A 19,335-nucleotide genomic window follows, 5' to 3' on the forward strand; every position below is an offset into this window, starting at 1 on the left:
CTTTGAAGTAAAGACTGTGATTAAAATATGATTTCAAAATAACAGCTAAAGTGACAGTTATTTTTCATTCTTTAATATTAGCCCCTGCTGACAATATATATAAATATTAGACCCTGCTGCAGATATATAGAAATATTACACCCTGCTTCCGATATATATTAATATTAACCCCTGCTGCGGATATTTATTAATATTAGCCCCTGCTGCGGATACATACTTATATTATACCCTGCTGCCGATATACATAGAAATTATACCCTGCTGCCAACATATATTAATATTAGCCCCTACTGCCGATATATAGTATTAGTCCCTGAAGCCAATATATATAAATATTAGCCCCTGCAGCCAATATTTATTGATAATAGGCCCTGCAGCCAATATATATTAATATTAGCCCCTGCTGCCGATATATATAAACATTAGTCCCAGCTTCCGATATATATTAATATTAGCCCCTGCAGCCAATATATATTAATATTAGACCCTGCTGCCAATATATTTGCCACACTGACTGCAGATCAGGGGAAGACAGTGAGAGTCAGTGCAGTGTTCCCTCCTTCTGACTGCACCGTTACATTGAGAGGTCCTCTCCCCTGTAATCATCCCCAGAGTCCCTTTGTCCCCTCATTCACTAAACCATAGCGCTCTTTTACTTACACCCTGTAGTTCAGGTATAGATCAAATAAACAACACATGGAAACAGCACATGCAACTGAATGAGAATTAAAAAAAAACTTGTATTTGCAGGTATACATAAATAATGTATGGAAACATAGCATTGCAGGTATAAACCAACAGAACACACAAACCCAGCATTGCAGGTATATATCAACTGGAAATCACATGTACACTCAGCACTGAAGGTTTAGATCAAATAATCAACACATGGAAACAGCACTCCAGGTATTGATCAACTGAATAAGACATGCAAATCCTATATTTGCAGGTAAACATTAATAATGTATGGAAATATAGCCGATACAGATGAACAGAATGACACAAAACCCAGCTTTGCAGATATAAATCAATTGGAAATTACATATAAACTCTGCATTAAAGGTATAGATAAAACCCCCTAAATTACAGGCATAGATCACTGGTCACACACCCCAAAGCCAGCCATGGTGTCCACACTGCCCACATAGAACCTGACCAGCACCTAAGTTACACATTATGTCAACTTTGTCCCCAAACAGCTGAACGTACGCCGTTTTTGTCCCATAAAGACCTCTCCCTCCCAATCTATCCTATCTACCCCCTCTCCCTCCCAATCTATCCTATCTACCCCCTCTCCCTCCCTATCTACCACATCTGCCTCTCTATCTACCACATCTGCCTCCCAATCTATCCTATGTACCCCCCTCTCCCTCCCAATCTATCCTATGTACCCCCCTCTCCCTCCCAATCCAATCTATCCTATGTACCCCCCTCCCCCTCCCAATCTATCCTATCTACCCCCTCTCCCTCCCAATCTATCCTATCTACCCCCTCTCCCTCCCAATCTATCCTTATCTACCCCTTCTCACTACCTCTTCTGACTCTCTAACCCCCTCCTAACTTTCTAACCCCCCCTTTGAAGTTCACTTACCTTGGGCTTGTCCAGCGGTGAGATCGCGAGGTCTCTGTATCCCTGGTTCTGCCGGCTTCACTGCTGGGCGCCGGATATGACGACATATACCGGCGCTCGGCTTGAAATGCCGGCACTGCGAACCAGGAAGAGGCCTCTCGGTCGCGGAGAAGAGTGAGAGGCGCCGAACGGTTGCTGAGAACTTATTCCTCAGCAACCGCTCGGCGCCTCTCACTCTCTCCTCCGGGTCTATTAAAAAAAAAAAAAAAAAAGACGGCGTTTCGATTGGGGGGGGCACACCGGGGGGCACAGCATGATGTAGGGGGGGCCATGGCCCCCTCTGGCCCCCCCCCTGCCGACGCCACTGGTTGTAAGCAAGAAGTGTACCCACTGTTGCAGTATTGATTTCCTGGTCGCAGCCATAAAGATTCTTAATGGTTTTGGCCACCCTCAATAATCCCCAAGATGGCCAATTCTGGTGTTTGTTATGGGAATAATGCCTATGGGTCTACAGAACGCTCGATTATGTGTCCAAAAGATTGACAGGTGAAAATGCCACAGACAATGGAATAGATCAGCCTCCCGTGCCAGGAACCACCTTCGTGACAAAGGCTGATTTTACTTTTTGTACCCTTCGTGACAATGGCCGTTTTAACATTTCTGCGCTGCTCGTGTTTAGCTGTAATTTTCTTCTTTCCCGTTTACTGAATCCACACACATTAGATATTGTTTTTTTCAGGACAAGAAGGGCTTTCTTTAGATGACATTGTTTTGATTGTATCATATTATTTACTATTAAAATAAGTATAAAATATGGTGAAACATTTAGAAAAAAATGACTGTTTCTAACTTTTAGTTGAAAAATCTTTTACTCATCTATAAAAGGTAATAAAAAAACCTGCTAAATAGATTCTACTATTTGTCCTGAGTTTAGAAATACCCAATGTTTTTATGGTTTTTTTGCTTTTTTCTACACATTATGGGGCAATAAGTACAGGTAGCGTTTTGCTATTTCAAAGCCATTTTTTCCAAATCTGGTAATTCTCCCCCCCCCCATGTGCCATTTTGGGTATCTTTGAACCCGGCCAATGCAATTTACCCCATCAAGTCATATATTTTTGAAAACTAGACAGCCCAGGGTATTTCAAATGCTAGTATTTTAACCCTTTCCAAGCACTTATTCGACCATCAGCCTTTAGCAAACTTTATGGTAGTAATTTTTATTGCATTTGTTTTTTCACACACATTTTACTTCAGGTATGAATAAACAGGTTCTGGTATACGTCACTATCATAAAACACCCCAATATGTGTTCAGCAACATCTCCTGAGTACAGCGATACCTCACATGAATGATTTTGCCTGGCTGTTTGGGGGCAGAAGGGCCACATTTGGGGCATGCACATTTTTCAATGTTGAACTTTGGCATTTGGGGATCCACTGCCCATGCCCTATTTGGTACATCTTTGAGCCGGGCCATTTCAGTGTGCCCAACAAAACCATATATTTTTGAAAACTAGACACCACAGGGTATTTCAAATGCTAGTATTTTAACTCTTTCCATGCACCATATCTACCACCAGTCTTTGTCAAACTTTGTGGTAGTCATTTTTTTACATTTGTTTTGTCACACACATTTTACTTCAGGTATGAATTAAAAAGTTCTCGTATATGTCACTATCTCAAAACACCCCAATATGTGTTCAGCAACATATCCTGAGTGCAGTGATACCCCACATGAATGATTTTGCCTGGCTGTTTGGGGGCAAAAGGGCCACATTTGGGGCATGCACATTTTTCAATGTTGAACTTTGGCATTTGGGGATCCACTGCCCATGCCCTATTTGGTACATCTTTGAGCCGGGCCATTTCAGTGTGCCCAACAAAACCATATATTTTTGAAAACTAGACACCACAGGGTATTTTAAATGCTGGTATTTTAACTCTTTGCATGTACACATTTTACCACCAGCATTTTTTCAAAGTTTGCAGTAGTATTTTTGTGTGTGTATTTTTCCCACACACACCTACTTTATGTATGAATTTACAGCTCCTGGTATATGCCGCTGTCACATGACACCCCAATATGTGTTCAGCAACATCTCCTGAGTACAGTGATACCCCACATGCATGGGATTGTCATTTTTTGGGGGGAACTAAAAGGCCACATTTGGTACGTGTGCATTTTTCTAATTGGAAATTAGATGTGTGGCCATCCTTCCCCCCCGTGTTAATTGGGACCTTGTTGAACCTGGCCAATTCAATTTACCCCATCAAGCAGACACCCCATGGGCATTTAATATGCCAGTATTTTAACTCTTTCCATGCGAGAATTGTTTTAAGCTAATATGCTAATTTTAGGACTTGCTCACAAAAATATATTTTTTATATATATATTTAATTTTTTTTGCCTTTTTTGAAAAAAATGTTAACATTTTTTTTCAACTTGAAGGTTCCCCTGATAGTGACATCAGTGGGAAATTATTTTTACATTTTGCTGTTTTTTTTTATAATTATTATTCATTTTATTTTTTAATTTATTTTTACTAATCACACTGATTAGAAAGCTGGGCTCCATTGACTTGCATGGTTGAATGCAGTACCTGTATTCAACCTGCAAGTGGAGCCAGAGTTCTCTAGAGGGTCTGGAGACCTTCTAGTGAACTTTTTCGTCTTTATTGTTTTTTTCCCGGTCACACTCCATCCAGAGGTAAGTGTTTGGTGTCGCTGGATGCCTCCTGATCGAGGCATTCCAGCGACACCATTTAAGTTTAGGAGGTCATCGTTGATCGCCTTCTAAACGCTTTTAAAGCGGACGTCCGCCGCCATACAATGTATGGCGGATGTTGACGCCCCGGGGAGGGGCCAGAGATGGCGGATGTTAACGCCCCGGGGAGGGGCCAGAGATGGCCCCGAGTGCCGATCGTGGCGTTGCTGAATGCCTCGAGGTCGAGGCATTACAGCAACACCGTTTGGGTGCAGAAAGCGAAAGTAGATCGCTTTCTGCACCCGTTTAAAGACGTGCCGGTCCTGGCACGTCAATTGTCGTTAACGACTTGATTTTCTGTGACGTGCCCGGACCGGCAATTGTCATCAAGGGGTTAAGCAGGGAGCGCAGGCATCCTGGTGGGCAAGCTGTCTAGAACTGATAGCTGGGGCTTAGGTTACTGAGCAGCATTTTCCCCCTAAAACACTACTGGAAAGCTAAAGGATTGGAACAGTGAAAATGTTGTTTGCTTAACCTTGATTTAAAAAGATGTTAAATGATCAGCATACCTAGGCTGTCCAGCCTGGGGACTCCAGGTGAAGCGCTGCTTCTCTGGGTCACCACGGAGAAACTCCGGGTCGTGGCACACCCCACTATAGCCAGTTTTCCTGCGTATGGGGCTAGCCTGAAACGTAACATCAGCGGGACTACTGACAACATCCCAAAAAGGGAGGGCTCCAGGTAGCTGAAGCCTGGAAGTTTCTAGGTACCAGCAGTGGAGAGTTGCATGCTGAGTTTACCTCTTCTATGTAGAAGAGAAAAGAAACATACATGCCAATTTTTTTTTACTACTATTACCTGAAAACCTGATACATAGCCTGCTAAAATATTAACACAAACATAAAAGGTTTGGTGCTTAACTGTTTAATAGAAGATAATAATAATTGTAATAGAAATCAGCATTAGCATCACAACATTCGACTGTTTGACCGTTTGACATTTGATTTTAGAACAGGACACAAACTTAAAGGGGAACTTCCACCAATTATTATTACCAGCATCAAATTAAAAGTGAATTTTCAAAAATATTGTGAAGTTTTCTTATTTAAAACAGTTTTAGTGTTTGCATAATATGAAGTTTTTAGGCAGCTCCATATTAGCCTCTGTTATCTGAGCCCAATCTACTAGACAAACACACTCACTGCTTATCATAATGCATGTGGTAAACAGAATGGAGGAACAGGAGTCATTGGCATTGCCATAAAGCACAGTGTTGCGTTTGAGCAACGTGGCGGCCTACAGGTCTCCAGATAAAGGACCATTATTGGAACAAAAGATAAAACCAGATTTTTGTGAATGCTTACATACATCACTACTTTACGTTTAAGGAGAAAAACATTTTTCCGTGGGACTTCTCCAGGGGAGAAGGTATCTCCCACAGTCTTTTAAAGGACAAAATGAAATCAATAATAATTTTATTTTCTGAATTCTTACCATGCTTCAAATGGTTCAGAATTCAACTTTAATTCTGGAGTAGAATGAATGATTTCATCGACCACAGACTGCACCTCTGGCTCCTGAATTACTGTATGGGCTCAAAAAACAAAAACAAATTGATCCAACAACAACAAAAAAAAAACATGGAGGTCAGACACTTACAAGCATTACAACTAAAATACTAATCAACTCCCTTGTGTTATGCCGTCTGGATTATTGCAACTCCCTACTAACTGATCTCCCCCTCTCCTATCTTTCACTGCTCCAACCCATCCCAATCACTGCTGCTAGACTAATTTTCCTTTTCCGCAGATCTGCTGCCTCACTCACTCAATTGGATCCTGCTCCAGAATAAAATTTAAACTCCTGACCTGTAGAGCCTATAACAATCCTGTGATAGGCCAGTCTAGGCAGTCATTAAACTAAGATAAGTCATTAAACTAAGTCATTAAGCTTGCGAGCAGGGCTCTCTCCACCTAATGTATCGGTTTGTCTTAGTCTGTCAATTCTCGCCTTGTCATACCCCTTGAATATATGTATTGTATTACGTGCTGTGTAAATTGTTGATACTATGTAAATAATAGTTTATTTAAGGATTTGACAGTACCTTCTTATGGTAATAGAAAGCACTCACCAACTGAAACAACTACAGCAGCTATGAAGCCTCCTTATACTGTTTTATTGCTTGATGAATAATGTTAAAGGGTTTTAGTCTAATCAGTATCATGTAGACTTTTGCATAGTAGACTCCATTTTAATTATGTTAACTTGTTACCTTGTACTTCTTCTATGGTTATGTCTGGTGATTTCAACTCATTTTCCAAAGTAAGGCTGTTATTTTCTGCATCTGTTTTACCATTGGTAACATCCATGGAAGTCTGAGACTTGGGTTCTTTGATTTTCTTAAACCCCTCAGATAAGCCCTAAAACGGGTAAATATATATTTATCTAACATATTTAGAACTATGAAATAAAAATTTATATAAAAGTAACCAGGATGTGGAGGATGCTGCACAGACAAGCTACGCAGCTATTAATGACACAATACAGACAGGATCAAAGTGTATAAGGGAGCAGTTAAGGAATGAGAAATGTGATGAATAGTTGTATGGAAACAAATGAAAGAATAATAAGAGGAGATAATACCAAATAAGGTAAAGAGTATACCCAAGTAAAGCAAAGGGAACAATATGAAAGTATTTAGAGATCAGAGAAAAGGTGTAGAGGTAGCATTATTGAGAGCTTTATTTATTTTTTCTCAATTCTCCGAATATTACAAGAAAGCATACAGAAGCATACAGAAAGCAATGTTACAATGGCACGTGTTAGAATAGAGCACAAAACAGTCCTATCTCGGATACATAGCAAGGATCAAAAACATAAGGCGTTGAGATGTTATAGACGTTTACATAAGGTCCCTAAAAAGGAACAAAAGATACAACAACAGCCCATGTCAAAACCCGATACAGCGCATCATAGAAGACATGCAAAGTATTCATGACGACAGCTTTACTTTTAAGGGTTAGTATTTCAAAATGTAATCCATTCGTGTTGAATGAGCAGAAGAGACCAAGCACTATGTCACTTATAGCTGTCCCATAATGCTGACTGCTACAGTATCTATCTGATAAGTCAATCCTCCTGTAGTTCCCATGCTCTACTCTGTCCTTGTCTATGTCCAGCCTTTGTAACATATAGTTATTATTATAATATACACTAAACATATATATTAGTGGAGCATAGTGCACTACCTTGCATGCAAATTCGGTCCATGTTAACTTTTAACTAAAGAGCACTGTAGCCAGATCAGTTTGTGAATATGCAAACTATTTTGGTAATAAATGGTTACTTTTAAATCATAGTCGAGTAAAGATACAGTAAAAATGCATCTGTTGACTGTTTCATTATTACACTCACTTGTTCTACCTCTGGAAGATCTGTAAGCACACAGAGGTAAGGGACAAGCGATAAGCTTGCTCAACAAACATGCTGAAATACTAGAAAACAAAAACATCAGGAAAAGAAAGAGGGACAGAGGGGACGGCATTGCTAGGCTCATGTGTCAGCGTCTTCATCCAAAACTAGCTTTATTTCCTCTAAATACATATGAACTTTACGTATATACCACAAATCCTATAAAACACCAAACAATACACTACAAACAGTTCTCATTATATAAACAGAAAACATGCCTCTAAACCTCTAAACATTTTTATAAAGGCTTCTAATTAAGGAAGTTGACATGAAGAAAACCTTTTCAGTGGGAATTATTTCTGGAAATCCGTTGTCAGAGTTGCTCTCTATGGATGACGGTGCTTCCTGGAAATCAAGCAGCAACACCTTCTTTTCTCTGAAAAAAAGATAGACAAAACATTCATTTTTGCTCTCTGGCATGTTAAACAAATAAAAATTAACAGATCTGTCATTTTATTCCTTTGTGTGAAGCTTTAATCACATAAAAAGAAAACAAACTTTAAATATCCTTTTTCTAGCTTCTATGGTAACAACCTATTAGGGCCTGCTTTCAGTTCACATGAAAATTAAGTGTTTGGGCACAAATTATGAATCAGGCCAAATTTCACATGAAGATTTCTTTCTTGGAAGGGTTTGGACATTAAGCAGTATTGGGAACCATGTTTCGAACCCTGGATTTAGTAGCAAAATATCAAATACAGAAGAGCAAGTGGAAAAGCGCCTTCAACGTTTTACGTGGCAGAAGTCTAGGCACATTTTGTGTGTTCAAATTAAAGACCTCCGTGAAAATATGTGCCTATTTTATAAATCTGCAGAGACTCTACAACAAGTAACGATAAAATCAATGCCTATAATGACAAGCATTTCCTGAAAAATAGGGACAATTAATTGCAATGTCTCAGAACACTTTGTTTTATCTTTTTGTTTTCAACGTTACCCCAATATCCTGAAACCTGCTCTCTAATAGACCTAGAGGTTCTGCCTACAAATTGTATGCCATAGGGAGATTGTAATAAATAAACTATAATATAGTAGAACAGCAAAAAAAGAATCTATCATATGACTCAGTCTTGTTTAGTACTGACAAACCATGTACATTTTCCACATTTGCGGAAGCCTTTAGGTTTGGTGTTTGAAATTGTTGCAAGTTTTCTACTTTATTTTTGTCTGGTAATAAACTAGGTGCTGTAATATTTTATGTTTATGTTTTTGTTTTAAAAAAGGGTTAATCTCTTAAAACATCACAAAATAAAATTTGTCAGTATTCATCTATAAACTATAGCCATGAGCTCCCCTATTATTTTCTGTAGAATTCCATCTCCGTTCCCTTTGTTCAAAGTCTAAAATTTCTTAAGGATCGATTTTGTTTTCATCAATCCATCTTTTAAAATGTGGGGTCATATAATATAATTCAATTGACCTCCTAAATACCAATGTTAAATATTTTTTTAACAAATTTGGATGGTGACATCTGGAATAGTGTATGTAGCTATGGTGGTAAGTTGGTGTAAAGAAGGTTATAGAATATATTAGATGTTTTAGAATCTAGAAACCAAATCTCCACTGGATGTATACAAGGAACACACTTTAGGTAAAGAAAAACCCAACCCAAATGATCAAACATCATCAATGTATGTCTCGAAAGGATGGATATCTAACTTCCCACTCTCATATATATATATATATATATATATATATATATATATATATATATATATATATATATATATATATATATATATATATATATATATATACTAGCTAATGGCATGGCTTGGCATGTACCTGATCCACATGGCATTGCCAGACCAGTATAAATAATTCTTTATAAACATGAAAATAAAATGTATATCTTCTAGGCCACTGCTATAGGTATAAATAGTACAAAACAAGGGTACTTGGCCAACACTGTTGAGTTAAGTGAATCTATATCACTGATGATTGGTTGCTATGGTGCTCCGCTGGAGTTTTTATGTAGTGTAGGAGAGCCGTACAATCTCATACACACACACACACACACACACACACACACACACACACTCATATCACAACTAGACAGACTAAATACCCTCATGCAACTCACCCACTATGCAAAAGCCTCAGCCTGTCTTTAATACACTGTCTGCAAGCTGCTGAGCTACTACCACAGTCACGAAAGCAATGTGACCACTGGACTCCCACTCCTCCTGGAATTTAGAGGGGACTTCCCTCTTTATCTGGAGACCATTGTGGTTCTCAGGGTGAAGGTAAATACTCTGTTGGCCTCACTGGAACTGCACTTGTTGTAGGTAGGGACAGTCTAATCTCCAATTTTTAGATTTAGGGCTTTTTTTTGTTTGTTTCTTTTTTTAAATATTGCATTTTAGAGTCAATTTTGCACAGACTCGTGTTATTAGCTGCAACAGATTTTTAATATTCCAATACAAAAATATGTGTTTTACTTAAATATATGAGTGACTTAATCTGCACATTCTTTTAATGGTTTCAAGATGTAATTTTTAAATTTGTAGTGTGTTGTGTTGAGCTAAGGATTGAAGATTCCGTTCACAGCCAAAGCCGATATATTTTAAGATATTCAAATTAGGTAGGAATTATATCCACGCAAACCAAAAATCTGAAAACCAGCTCACCATGACAACACCAGAGGGAGACTAAATACAAGTTACTTTTAAGAGAAAAGTCATCAAATAGTCATCAGTGAAAAACCACTTACACAGACAGCTTAAAGGAATAGTCCAGTCCTCAAATTTTTATTTTTTACTGAATGTTGAGTCCATTTTGCATGAACTCCACTGCATTTTACTGCATTAATATTGGAGCATGCTTTGCTTACTTATTGAAATCAGGAAATGAGGCTTACATCTTATAGCAGTATAGTAATTCCAGTTTAAAGAGGACACAAGTCCATTATGTTCAACCTCGCTCTTGATGCAGGAGGCAAAAGTCTCACACCAAGAGCAATTTCCATTTGTGCCCTAAACACCTCACCCATCTATAGTTCTGCTGGCTGTAATTACCTTTTAGTCACTAGCTTGGTATACGTTCAGTATAATGTTATGCAATACCCCATGGACGTTTAAGTATACTTGCGGTTGGTGCGGTTTCACGGTTATAATTTTTATTTTATCTAAAGGACATTGTGTTTGAATTAGTCCACAAAAGTGTTATAATCTTTACTAACACGGATTTAGGTTAATGCCATATTTATAATTCAACAGTTCATACAACACTTATCCATCCAATCACTGCTGCCCATATTCTTTAACGTCGATAATTCGCAAGCTGTAATCTTCACAACTTACAAGCCCTGAAGTGGAGTATTCCGGCCAGAAATACGGGCAGCCTCCATTGACAGAGATCTCTGATACCGCAACTCCTTGTAACTCTTTAAGACCTGCGAAAAGAAAATAAATCACATAAATGTTTTTTCTTTAAAACACAGTTTAAAGAAAGGTTTCTTGATGCAGCAACCAGCTGGAGTTGTAATTCATCTCCAGGACCACAGAGCTAAGCCTACAGCCATTGACACCTGGTCATGCATTTCAAGGTATTCAATTAAACACACATATTTCTTCAGAATTAGAATTTTTGTTCCAGAGCTAGATAAAAGGCACATTGGAAATGTCTAAAGTCTAAATGTCTAAAGTCTGTGTGAATTACAAACAGATTTGTGGTACTATATTGCAAACACATATGACACATGTGGACTAAAGAATTGCTGAAAACACCGATAACAATGAAATGAAAATTCACATTGTAATATTGGCCAGGAAGCCAAGGAATGGCTCTCCCTGATCTCAATGTACTGCATTATTGACGTTTTGGTTGAGTTTTGTGTTTGTTGTATATTTGCTAACGTACAGAATAAGCCACTAACGAGCTTTGTAAGACGAAATACAAGTTCAATGAATTATCAATGTTGTGCCTTTTTGTATATTAAACAATGGTTATTTGCTTTTCTCTCTGGAAATGGAATATCTCTGAACTGTCACCTTTCATTCCACATAATCCCAACATAACACTCACAAACGATTGTATAAAGTTAATATATTTATACAATCAGGCATGGGCGTAGGAACCCCTAAAAATCTGGGGGGACAGCATTTCCCCCCATCAGATCCCCACTTTCTCCCCATCTCTCACACTATCTACCCCCTCTCACACTTTCTTACTATCTACCCCCTCCCTTCTCACACTATCTACCCTCACCCTACACCCCTTCTCACTAGATACCCTCCCTACCCTCCCTTCTCACTAGCTACCCTCTCCCTATTGCCCCCTTCTCACTAGCTACCCTCTCCCTACCGCCCCCTTCACACTAGCTTCACTCTCCCTACCCCCTTCTCACCAGCTACCCTCTCCCTACCCCCCCTTCTCACTAGCTACCCTCTCCCTACCCCCCCTTCTCACTAGCTACCCTCTCCCTACCCCCCTTCTTACTAGCTACCCTCTCCCTACCACCCCTTCTCACTGTCTACCCCAGGGGTGTCCAAGTTTTTTCTGCAGTGGGCCGCTTCATCAGAATTGTATACGTGCGCGGGCCGCACTCATTTTTCACTGTGAGAAAATATGGCCTTTAATAAAATATGCAGATTAAAATAAAGTAAATGACACAAAACCTTTACTTTTCCTCTCACTGATTTCTGGGCCTAGAAAGTTTTGTGACTACAAATTCAGGACAATTAAAAATGAAATAGTTCTATTTATTCTAGGGATGCACCAAAATGAAAATTCTGGACCAAAACATTCACGGTTCACTTAGCCAAAACCGAAAATGACCCCCCACCTTTAAAAATAATAATAAAAACTCAAATTTTTTATAAAAGTAGGTAACACACCACAATTGGACAAAAAAAAATAGCAATATGACTTGGCATGATAGGAGTGTGATTGCTAACAGCAATCACACTCCTATCATACCCAGGCAGCCAGTACATGCTGGTACAGGGTGTCTGTAAGTGATGTGCAGACCCCATACTGCTGGCAGCATCAATACACAAGGGGGCAGCTAGCTAGGTTTCAGCATGTACTGGCTGACTTGGCATGATAGGAGTGTGATTGCTAACAGCAATCACAGTCCCATCATGCCTAGGTTCCAGCACTTATACATCCATGCTATCACACACTTCATTCATTCATATACTCATTCATTTACAGATTCATTCCCTCAATCACGCATACTGATTCAAACACCCTCCCCACCCCCTTACCTGCACTGCAGCTCCTCGATGCCGCTCACAGACTTAAGCAGGGGGCGCGGCCTCCCTCTGCGTTCTCTGGTACTGCACAGAGGAAGCAGGATGTGATGTGATGTCACGTGAACTCTGCTGGGTTCCGCTTCCTCTGTGCAGTACAGAAGACCCTCCCACAGGTAAGTAGCAGGGCTTTTGTTGTAGCAGGGCTCGAGGTGCGGACCGCGTAAGATCAAATTGCCCTGGCTGCCGATCTTACGCGGGCCGCACCTCGAGGTCTCACGAGCCGCATTTGCGGCGTTTCTATTGGGGGGGGGGTTCCTACGGCCCTGGGGGGGGGATTTCTTAATTATCGGTCCCCTCCCGCATGAATTACCGGGGGGGGGGATCTGTCCCCCCCGGTTCCTATGCCCATGCAATCAGGAGCACTCTTAGGACTTTAATGGATGTCTAATTGTGGTCGAGGATCAGCACCGGGGCAAGTAAACATATGGATTTGAGTGTGCCTTCCATTCTTGGGATAATATACAGTGTTTGCTCGATTATAAGACGACTTTTTTTTCAGAGCAAATGAAAAAAAAACTGTCGTCTTATATTCAAGGTCGCCTTACAGGTCGGGCCTCAAATAGACTAAGACTAAGATCCAGATTCCACGCTGCAGGGGACCTGGATCCTCCTCTCTGGCAACCTTTGCTGCCACTGGGGCTTCTTAGACAGAGCACCGACATCACATGACCTTCCGGTGCTCCATCATAGAGGCCCCGGCAAAGTGCTGGCAGCAGCTGAGGATCCCCAGCAGCTCTGCAGGGCACCCGGTGAACGTCCGCTGCTCCCGGCACTTCCGCCGGGGCTTCTATGACAGAGCACTGGCGTGACATGACCTTCCGGTGCTTTGTCATAGAAGCCCCAGCGGAACTAATGGGCAGCAGAGGTTTTCTATCGTGCAGATGTCCACCGACTGCCCCCACTAGAGACCAGGGAGTCTGAACCACAGGGGACAAGACTAGGGATGAATTGGTAAGTAGAGGGGGGGGCAGAGTGGCATATGGGGGTAGAGTGGCAAGCCTGGGGGCAGATGTGCATAAATTCTTTTTTTTCAATCATACTATTATTATTATTATTATTAAATATAAAACAATTGTTTACATTAATATTTACTAGTTAAACTTTTTTTCCTATAGGGTAGTCTTATATTCAGGCTTTTTTCCTAAATTAATATTCCAATTCATTTTATAATTAAGCTAATACGGTATATATGCCACTTGGGTAAGGAAATATAAAAAGCTAAGATGGAAAATTTGTTAAAAAAGGGTTTGCCAGATATATTTATACTTAATCTCATATTTTCACTTACCTTGGCATAGACTTGCATCAGTGATGCAAGTTCTTTGTTCAAGAGTCCCTTCTGTTCTTCCAGACCAACAACTGATGGAAAGAGGCATTAAACAAACAGCATGTAAGACAGATCAAAATTAACACTAGCCTACTGTCTACAAAGCACAGCAAAATGCGTTCAGGTCTGTCATGTTGGGGGGAAAAAAACACAAAAAATCATTAAATGTTCTTTACATAGGTGTTAGCCTTCTCACAATTTTATATTTCTTTTATAAATAAATCAGAATTCATGGCTTTCAAACTACTCTCTGGGAAATAAATGTTGCACTGATTTACAGCATATTAAAAAGGTGGTTTACTTCTCATAAAACAGTCATGAGCATTTGCTGAAATGGTTCTGCCAAAAGACATTTGTTTTTCCATGAGTATGACACAAGAGGCAATCAATATTTTATACATTTTGAGGTCTGAATGCTTAGCACATGTATTGATCAAAACAAACACAGATTCAATTTCTGTCTTTTTCAGCAGTAACCACAGCAGTAAAACATTACACACGGATAATTTATACCATACACTATATAAAAAAAAGAAAGATGTTTAACCACTATTTTTGTGTTTACAAGGCAGGTAAACTTAACTTTTTTTTTTTTTAAGTATCTGAAACAAATGTTCTATTCTGTTTTCCCATGTGTCTTTCTATTATGTTGTATGCAGGTTTGTCTGTCCAATAGGCTTGTGTGCCAGTGGCATGGAAAGGTCATCTTGGGGTCTAATTCTAAAGAATATTTGACATAGGGATGTCAACTTTGTCACATCCTCTACGTTAATACAAACTACTTGGGTGCTCTCCTTTATCAAGTGTTTTCATAGTTGCTCTGGCCAGGTTTGTTGAGAATGTTTCTACTTTGGCCACATGTTTTTAAGGTACAGTAACTAGTACCAGATGCTTTGGTAACCATTCCGAGTCTGGAATATAGTGTTAGTTCTGCAAGATACGTCAACATCTAATCGTAATGCTTACAAGTATTAACCCTCTTTTGTTTCTGTTTAACCCCTTCGTGACCACGGTTTTACCCCTCCAAGTGACCAGAGCATTTTTAGCATTTACTTGTTTAACTATGATTCCCCTTTTCCATGTTTAGTGTACCTACACAAATTATATATTGTTTTTTTTCAAGGACAGAAAAGGCTTTCCCCTTATTTTTTTTGTATAAGTCACATTCATGTTCAACATTATCTGCTGAGAAGAAGAATAAACCACATGCATAGATTTTAATTTTGCAAGTTAGCAAAATGCATGATTACATACTATACTATTTTTTTTTTTGGAACTTTGGATTGGGTGCAATAAAGAGGTTTTTATGTACATTTCTAGTGGGAGGGACACAAAGAATTTGGGCACCATTTTTAATTTAAAAAAAATAATTTTTTTTTATTAATATGCATTTATTTTTTTCTTACTGACCCTAAAGAATTAGGGATCTCTCTTAGAACTGGATGGGATATCACTTATGATGTCATGGTGACATCACTGGGGTTTATTATTTTTTAAATTACTTTTTTAAAATATTTTTTAAACACTGCTTCTCCCTATTTCATTTGATCCCCACTGCAGCTCATCACAGAGTGACCAGCAAGCAATGATCCATTGTCCTCGATTGCTAGCTCCTGCTGACAGACGCGTCCACAGGCTGTTTAATGACAACCGGATCTCCAATTGCAAAAACCATAGCACGTACTTTTATGTTCTTGGTCATCTAGGGCCTATTTTATAGGATGTGATACTAAATCCTATGGTCACTAAGAGGTTAAACAGCTTTATCTCATGCGTTCTACCATTTTTTTCACTTAAGTATTAGTATAAATACTACCTCTGTTAATTCTCTAATTTCATTTTTTCTTACTCACTCTGATCTGCATAGCTCCGAGCTTTCGTTTCCATGTTTTTTGTCTGTGCTTCCACTGTTATCAAATTAGCTTTAAACAGTTTCCTTTCTTGTTCAATACTGTCTTCCATCTCCATACATCTCTGAGAAAAAAAACATAACCAGACAGATTTGAAAAGACATACATTTGATGTTTGTAAGAAATATATATATATATATATATATATATATATATATATATATATATATATATATATATATAATAGTTAGGTCAGGAAATATTTGGACACTGACAAGTTTTGTTATTTCAGAGGTTTGCCAACATAAACTCAAGTTACAGTTGTCTAATGGGATATATTCGACAACAGTTAAATAATGAATATGGTCTCTCAGCTTTATTTTGACGGTATTCACATCCAAATTGGATTGAGGGACCAAAAGTAATCGGACAATTTATTCAAAAGCCGTTTCATTGACAAGTGTGAGTTATTCCTTCATTATTTCTTCATCAATTAAGTAGGTAAAAGGTCTGGAGTTGATTTGAGGTTTGGCATTCGCATTTGAAAGCTGTTGCTGTGAACCTCAAGATTGTAAGCTTGCGAGTAGGGCTCTTTCCATCTAATGTATTGGTTTGTCTTAGTCTGTCAATTATAGTCTTGTCATACCCTCTTCAATATATGTATTGTAAGAAGCGCTGTGTAAATTGTTGGCGCTATATAAATAAAACATAATAATAATAATAACCCACAACATGCAGTCAAAGGAGCTTTTAATGCAAGTGAAACAGACCATCCTTATGCTTCAAAAAAAATCCATCAGAGAGATAGCAGGAACATTTGGAGTGGCCAAATCAACAGTTTGGTACAATCTGGGGAAGAAAAAAAACAAAACACACCGGCAAAATCTGCAACACAAAAAGGCCTGGACGTCCACGGAAGACCACAGTGTTGGATGATCGTAAGATCCTTTCCATGGTAAAGAAAAAACCCTTCACAACATACAGCCAAGTGAAGAACACTCTCCACGAGGTAGGCATATTCCCATTGACAGTTCACATTATTTTAAAATTAAATCTGTGTGACTATGAACCGGAAGTTGTTCAACTATGACTTCCTGTTTCACAGGTTTATAAATATCAGGTAACACACGGGCCAAATTCCCTTGTCATTTAACACAATGGGTAAGACCAAGTAACATAGCTGTGATGTGCAACAAAAGGTTGTTGGACTTCACAAAATGGTAAGTGGCTATAAGGAAGTAGCAAAACCATTGAAAATGCCAATTTCCACCATCAGGGCAATAATTAAGAAGTTTCAGTCAACTAGAAATGTTATGAATCAAGGTGGAAGAAGACATGCGTCTGTATTATCTCAATGCACTGTGAAGAGGATGGTTTGAGTGGCCAAAAACCTCCAAGGAACATAGCTGGAGAATTGCAGAAGGTAGTTGAAACTTGGGGTCAGAAATTCTCCAAAAGTACAATCTGACGTTACCTACATCACCACAAATTGTTTGGAAGGGTTTCAAAAAAAAAGTCTCTATCCATTTTGTATTTTGTGCAGAAACAATCAAAGCAGTGGCGTACCTAGCGGGGGGCGGGGGGGGCGGTCCGCACCGGGTGCCGCTCATCAGGGGGGTGCCAACTTGCCGGCACCCCTCCAGAGACGGACAGCAATGTCCGCCGCTGGAGGAGAAGGCTCGCAAGGGAGCGGTATCGGAGGTCTTTAACAGACCTCCGGCTCCCTTGAGTGATTTTAAGCCAGTTCAAGGGAACCGGCTTAAAATCACTCAAGGGAGCCGGAGGTCTGTTAAAGACCTCCGATACCGCTCCCTCGCGATCCATGCGGCAACTGCTGTTGTGCGCCGGGGTTTGTTGTCAGATCCCGGCGCACAACACTGAAGCCGCGCCCACCGCCGTCCGTGCCCTCTGACCCGGAAGAAGAGAGAAGAAGAGGAGCGAAGAAGACAGAAGAAGAGGAAGAAAACGAGCTTACTGCTGTAAGAAGAAAAGAGGAAAGGTAGGAAATCATTCAGTGAGAGTGGATTGGTATGTGTGGAATCTGTGGATTGGTATGTGTGGAATCTGTGGATTGGTATGTGTGGATTGGTATGTGTGGAATCTGTGGATTGGTATGTGTGGAATCTGTGGATTGGTATGTGTGGAATCTGTGGATTGGTATGTGTGGAATCTGTGGATTTTTATGTGTGGATTGGTATGCGTGGAATCTGTGGATTGGTATGCGTGGAATCTGTGGATTGGTAGGTGTGGATTGGTATGTGTGGATTGGTATGCGTGGTATGTGTGGATTGGTAAGTGTGGATTGGTAAGTGTGGATTGGTAAGTGTGGAATCTGTGGATTGGTATGTGTGGAATGTGTGGATTGGTATGTGTGGAATGTGTGGATTGGTAAATGTGGATTGGTAAATGTGTGAGAGTGATGGGTGTTATGCTGTACCATTTCCAATGTCTTTTTCATTATATAATTATGCTCTAAAGTACATCATAACTCCCACCACTCTATACTGTTCCATACAGTGGCAGAGCTGGGAGACAGAGGCCTTGCACCCCCACCGCAGGACTCCTGAAAGGTAAGTGAACTTCAATGGGGGGAGAGGGTAGATAGGGAGAAGGGAATGAGACGGGGGGATAGGGGGTAGATAGGGAGAAGGGAGTGAGAAGGGGTAGATAGGTTAGAAGGGGGTGATAATGGGTACATAGGGAGAAAGGAGGGTAGCAAGAATATTGAAATAAAGAGTCAGAATGAAAGAGTGAAAATGAATGGATTAATGTGTGGATGAATTGTTTGAATGAGTGAGAGAATTAATGAATTTGTGAGAATGCATCAATGAATATGTGTAAATAATTTGTGTGAAAGAATAAATGATTGTGTGAATGAAAGTGAATTAGTGAGTGACTGTAAAAGTGTTTGTGTTAATCATAGGTGTATAGTTGATTTGTCAAAAAGGCAAAGATGGTATAAGCAGGGTGTTTATGGGACAAAAATGGCACAGGCAGGGTGTTTGTGGGACAAAGATGGCACAGGTAGCGTGTTTATGGGACAAAGATGGCGTACACTCGGCTGTTTGGGGGCAAAGATGGCATGTCCTATGTGTGTGTAATTTGGGTGCTGGTCAGGTTCTATGTGGGCAATGTGGACGCTGTTTTTTTTGG

This window comes from Sceloporus occidentalis, unplaced genomic scaffold, assembly GCF_023333645.1.
Source record: "Sceloporus occidentalis isolate IW3139 unplaced genomic scaffold, rSceOcc1.0.p SCAF_70, whole genome shotgun sequence".
NCBI lineage: Eukaryota > Metazoa > Chordata > Lepidosauria > Squamata > Phrynosomatidae > Sceloporus > Sceloporus occidentalis.